We start from the raw sequence: 6,225 nt of genomic DNA on the forward strand, positions 1-6,225 counted from the left end.
GCTGCGTCAGCTCTGTCTGCGTAAATGGATTTGTTTCCGTTTTGAATACAACAACCTCGCTCCTCCGTCCCTAGCAAGGGATAAAAGGAAGAAAAGAGAGAGCTTTAAGGGAGACAGTGGGGCAGGGACGTGAGCAAAAGGTGGAACGTGGAGGAAAACAGAGATTTTGGAAGCAGCGGCTGGGTTGCTGCTGCACGTGAAGGAAGGAGACGTGGAAGAAGGGAGGAAGAGCTTGGCCTTTGCTGCTGGGACGTGAGCACAGGTTAGCGGCTGGGTTGCTGCTGGCAGCGTGTGGAGAAAAGAAAAGGAAGAAAAGAAGAGCAGGACCAGAGGCTGTTGAAGATGAGAAAGGATTGAGGAGGTTGGCTGCCTTATTCTCTTTTTCTTATTTTCTGTTGGCTGTTTTTCCTTTCTTTCTTTATGAATCCTAAGGATTTTAACCTAATCATGATCGGCTAAACCTCTTAGCTGGGGCTAAGAGGTGAAGCCTGTAGCGAGATGGGAGACACTATTTCATGCATTTAATTTAAATTTCTGAACTGAACTTGGTTTTAAGTTAATTATTAAAGGCATATTTTCTTTCAGTCTTTAATGATCTGTTGTGACTGAAATTACAATGGGTTTGCAATGGCTTTGAATATTTCTTTTTTCCCTTTTTTTTTATGTTATGAAGTCAGGAAGCCCTGTTGTTCATCATTGTTCCGTGGGCATGGTCGAATGGCGGTATCCTTCCTAACTTTTATGCATTGATGATTGGTTGGTAATTAGCTTAATTCTGTTGTTTGCTCTGTCTCCTGGGCATGGTTTGATGATGGAATCCATTCTAATTTATATACCCTTCATCTCTTAAAACCTAGATAAAGTAAATTCAGTTTGATTTCCATGATTCCTGATGCAAGCATAAGATCTCCCTGATCTCTACAAGTGGATCCTCTGAATCCCTAGTTTCCCTTCCTCTGAATTCCTTAAAGTTTTAGATAATTATTCCACAATTATTTCTTAAATTCTATTTGGTTTAGATTACATCTTAGTCTAGTTCTAGTTCTACTTGGTTTCAGATAACGTACAGGTATCAGTCCCTGTGGATTCGACCTCGGTCTTACCGAGTTTATTACTACATCACAACCCTATACTTGGGAAGTGAACAAGTTTTTGGCACCGTTGCTGGGGACTGACGGTTACGATTCTCTGAAATTAATTGATTTTAGGATTAGTTTAAGATTAGGATTTTACTAACCTTAGTTTTTTGTTATTTATTTATTTAAGTTCAAAACTAACTTGTTTCCTGTTTTATAGGATCTTGACATAAGTTTCTCAATTGGTAATTCCTTCCTAATCTCTCTACTTTTTCCTATTTTTAGAATTAGGGTTTAAATTTTAGAAATTTTCTAATTCTAGTATTCTCCCTTCTGTAGGAAATAGTTTATTTTTAGAAATTAGGTTATTTCTTTTCTTTTTAGAAATTAACTTTCTATTTTTATTTTAGTAACTTTCTAATTTTAACTCTTTTAAAATCTAATTTATTTCCTAATTTATTTTTAGAATTTTTGTTCAGAAACTAACCTTCCTATTTTGTAGGCCTTTAAGATAGAAATTTCTAATTCGGTAAGCTCCTTCCCTACTTTATATTTTTTTCAGTTCTCTTTTAATAATTTACTTTCTAGTTTAGATCTTTTCTAATTTATTTTAGAAATTTCCACTTTCTTTTAAGACTTCCTTCTTTTAGAAATTAATTTACTGCTATTTTTCTTTTAAAGGATCATTCCTCTCTTTTTAGAATTTAACTTATTCTGTTTTATTTTGCAGGTTTTAACTTAGGACTCCAATTTGGTAATTTCTTTCCAACTCTCTCTTTCTTTCTAGATTTTCTTTTCCTTTCTTAGGATTAGGTTTTAATTGAGGGCTGCGAGTGTTTTCATGCCCAAGTGGGCCCGTGACAACACTCGACGTCTCTTGACTGAAGGAGGATTGGTTGAGGGGTTGACTATTCATTGCAGGACTAGACACCGCTCAAAATCCCCTGAGTTAACTGAAGTTATGGCTGAAGACCAACCTCCTCTACTTCCACCCAGGGTGGAGGATACCCAAGATGAGAATGAGGTGCAATAGGCACCCCCGCCTCGTACTTTACGAGATTATCTACAACCGGCGGGAGTGAGTATGCCCTCATGCATGATTTTTCCTGAAAACACAGGACAAATGGACATCAAGCCAAGAGTTATCCAACTCCTTCCCAAATTCCATGGACTTGAATCAGAGAGTCCATATTTACATTTGAAAGACTTCGATGAGATTATGGCTACATTATGTTTTCCTAATGTATTTGAGGATACAGTCAGGCTGAAACTCTTTCCTTTTTCCTTAAAAGAGAAAGCTAAGACGTGGTTACATTCACTGCGTCCTAGATCCATTGGCACATGGAACGACATGCAGAGGAAATTCATAAAAAAATTCTTCCCACATCATAAAACGATTACCCTTAGAAAAGCAATAATGAACTTTGCCCAAAAGGAAGATGAAACATTCTTCCAATGTTGGGAAAGGTTCAAAGATTTGGTCAGTTCATGCCCACAACACGGATTTGAAACGTGGCGCATTACAAATTTTTTCTATGATGGACTGACATCTTCCATGCGCCAAATGGTCGAGACAATGTGTAATGGAGAGTTCATTAATAAAGATGTTGACGAGGTATGGGATTACCTCGATAGTCTTGCTGAAAAAACACAATCATGGGACTATTACCCAATGACGAACACCACGTCTAGGCCGACTCAATTAAAGGAGAAAGGTGGATTATATCTCTTAAAAGAAGAGGATGATCTCAAGTGTAAAGTGACTACGCTCATAAGAAAAGTTGAGGCCATGGAAGGAAAGAAGGATAAGGTCAATGAAATTATTTGCGGCATCTGTGATTGCAACATTCACACAACTGAAAACTGTCCTACAATACCTGCCTTTCGAGGAGTGTTGAATGAACAAGCCAATGCCGTAAATAATTATCAAAGACCTTTTACTGGACATACAACCCTGGCTGGAAAAATCATCCAAACTTTAGTTGGAGGAATGGACAGACGGTTACTCCTCCAGGTTTCTTCAATCAAAATCCAAATCAAGTGAAACCTCAAGAGGAACCGGTTCAAAATCCCATACAAGAGCTGGCTCAGGTAATGCGGGGAATTATAGATTTTATGCAAAAGATAGATTCTCGTATGACAGTTATAGAAAAGAGGATGCTTCCTGCACAACCTCTCCCCAATCCTAAACCGCAGTACGAGAATAATGATCCCAGCTCTTCAAATCAGATGGGGCATGCTAAATCCATCACCACTCTTAGGAGTGGGAAGATCATTGAAAAATTCTTTCGGTTAGGCCCGAAAAGCCTCAAGAACCAGAAAAGGACAACAATGATGGATCCAGTGATGCCCCACAAAAAGTAGAACCGGAACTTCTAGAGAAGCCAGTTGCTCCATTCCCCCAACGGTTGGTTTCACCAAAACCTCTTTCTAACTCTCAGGATATCCTAGAGGTGTTGAAACAAGTGAAAGTCAACATTCCTCTACTTGATGTCGTTAAACAGATACCTTCATATACCAAATTCCTGAAAGACTTGTGCATGACCAAACGATGAAAAATTATTCAAAAGAAAATCTTCTTGACTGAGAAAGTGAGTGCCATCCTGAAGCAAGACGTGCCGCAGAAATTCAAGGATCCCGGTAGCCCAACCATATCATGTGTAATCGGGAACCATCGAATTGATCACGCACTTCTTGACTTAGGAGCGAGCGTCAATCTGATTCCCTACTCGGTATACAAACAGTTAGGTTTGGGTGAATTAAAACCCACCCTAACCACACTACAACTTGCTAATCGCTCTGTTCGTGTACCAAGAGGGATAATTGAGGATGTGTTAGTCCAGGTCGATAGATTTTACTACCCTGTAAATTTTATCATCCTGGACACCGAACCCATCAATAACATGAGCACTCAGATTCCCGTCATTCTTGGTCGCCCGTTCCTTGCCACGTCAAATGCAATTATCAATTGCAGGAATGGTGTCATGACTATGTCTTTTGGAAATTTGACATTGGAGTCAAACATTTTTTTCAATAACGGCAACAACTCAAAGGATGATGACGATTTCCACGACATTAACATGATTGACTCTTTCGTGGAAGACACGACACCTCTGACCTTATCCTCCGACCATCTAGAGACGTGCCTGGCCCACTCCCATGATTTTGATGATGATATGATTAAGGAGACGTATGCTTTGCTTGATACTGCACCGGTACTTGAAGTTAACCGGTGGAGGCCACAATTTGAAGAATTACCACAACCCGATGTAGTGCCTCTACCGTCTAACCTCAAGCCGCCGAAGCTTGACCTAAAACCTTTGCCCTCTGATTTGAAATATGCCTATTTAGGTCAAGATGAGACATACCCGGTGGTGATCTCTTCCCACCTGGAGAAAGAACAGGAGAATATGCTCATATCTACTCTCATTGAGCATAAAGGAGCCCTGGGATGGACGATAGCGGACCTTAAGGGAATCGATCCCTCGATTTGTACTCACCGCATATATCTTGAGGATAATGCAAAAACCGCTCGGCAACCACAACGTAGACTAAATCCAAACATGAAGGAAGTGGTTAAGGCCGAGGTTCTTAAACTATTGGACGTGGGTATCATATACCCTATATCTGATAGTCAATGGGTGAGTCCAATTCAAGTGGTCCCTAAGAAGTTCGGAATCACCATCGTAGCCAATGCCAATAATGAACTTGTGCCAACTAGAGTCACTACTGGTTGGAGAATGTGCATTGACTACAGGAAGTTGAATACCGTCACGAGGAAAGACCACTTTTCCTTACCATTTATTGATCAGATCCTGGAAAGGTTAGCTGGTCATTCCTATTACAGTTTCCTTGATGGGTATTCGGGTTATAACCAGATAGAGATAGCCCTTGAAGACCAGGAAAAGACCACATTTACATGTCCCTACAGCACCTTTGCCTATCGAAGGATGCCATTCGGACTATGTAATGCCCCTGCCACCTTTCAGCGATGTATGCTTAGTATCTTTTCTGATATGGTGGGGCAATATCTAGAGATCTTCATGGACGACTTCTTTGTTTACGGTCCATCTTTCAGTAAATGCTTGGAAAGTCTTAAATGTGTGCTGAAAAGATGTGAAGAAAAGAACTTGGTACTTAATTGGGAGAAGTGTCATTTCATGGTTCAGAAGGGAATTGTCCTTGGGCATATCATCTCATCCAAAGGAATCGAGGTAGATAAGGTAAAAATCAATCTTATCTCTAACCTACCTCCACCCAAGAACATCAGAGACGTGCGATCCTTCTTAGGACACGCAGAATTTTACAGGCGATTCATAAAGGGCTTTAGTCTCCTCTCTCGTCCTTTATGTACTCTTCTTCAAAAGGATGCTCCGTACGAGTGGATTGATCAATGCCAGGAAGCTTTCACCAAGCTTAAGGGCACGTTAACCACTGCACCTATCATGCAGCCACCCGACTGGAGCCTTCCTTTTGAGCTTATGTGCGACGCTTCTGATTATGCTCTTAGGGCGGTCCTAGGCCAGAGAAAAGATAAGAGGCCCTACGTCATTCATTACGCAAGTAGAACTTTAAATTCTGCCCAGGTGAACTACTCGACTACGGAAAAAGAACTCTTAGCTGTAGTGTTCGCCTTGGACAAATTTAGGTCCTACTTGATCGGATCTAAAATCATTATCTACACAGATCATGCGGCACTTAAGTATCTTCTTTCTAAGAATGATTCTAAGCCCCGCCTGATACGATGGATCCTTCTACTCCAAGAATTTGATTTGGAAATTAAAGATAAAAAGGGAGTAGAAAACGTTGTGGCCGATCACCTTTCTCGCCTTAATACCTCTGATTCCCTTGAGACGCCCCATATCAACGACATGTTCCCTGATGAACAACTGTTCAGAGTCTCCCATTCACTTTGGTTCACTGATATTGCTAATTATCTTGCTACAGGTGCCATACCGACACAGTGGACTGCGCAAGATAAGAAGAAATTCTTCACCGAGGTGTGCAACTTTTTCTGGGATGATCCATATTTATTTAAATATTGCCCAGACCAAATTCTAAGGAGATGTGTACCAGACGATGAGCATCAGAGCATCATCTCCTTCTGTCACTCACAGGCCTGTGGTGATCACTTTTCTGCTAAAAAGAC

At 40.5% G+C, this 6,225-nt stretch overlaps 1 non-coding gene across 1 annotated transcript; it reads right to left on the reverse strand.

Annotated features, from left to right (window-relative positions):
* Nucleotides 1-2,475: 2,475 nt before the first annotated feature.
* LOC131217818 (small nucleolar RNA R71) lies at nucleotides 2,476-2,582 on the reverse strand. Its single transcript, XR_009157408.1, has one exon. It is a non-coding gene; the product is annotated as a small nucleolar RNA R71 (small nucleolar RNA).
* Nucleotides 2,583-6,225: the final 3,643 nt, after the last annotated feature.

The sequence above is a fragment of the Magnolia sinica genome, chromosome 10 (genome assembly GCF_029962835.1).
Source record: "Magnolia sinica isolate HGM2019 chromosome 10, MsV1, whole genome shotgun sequence".
Classification (NCBI taxonomy): domain Eukaryota; kingdom Viridiplantae; phylum Streptophyta; class Magnoliopsida; order Magnoliales; family Magnoliaceae; genus Magnolia; species Magnolia sinica.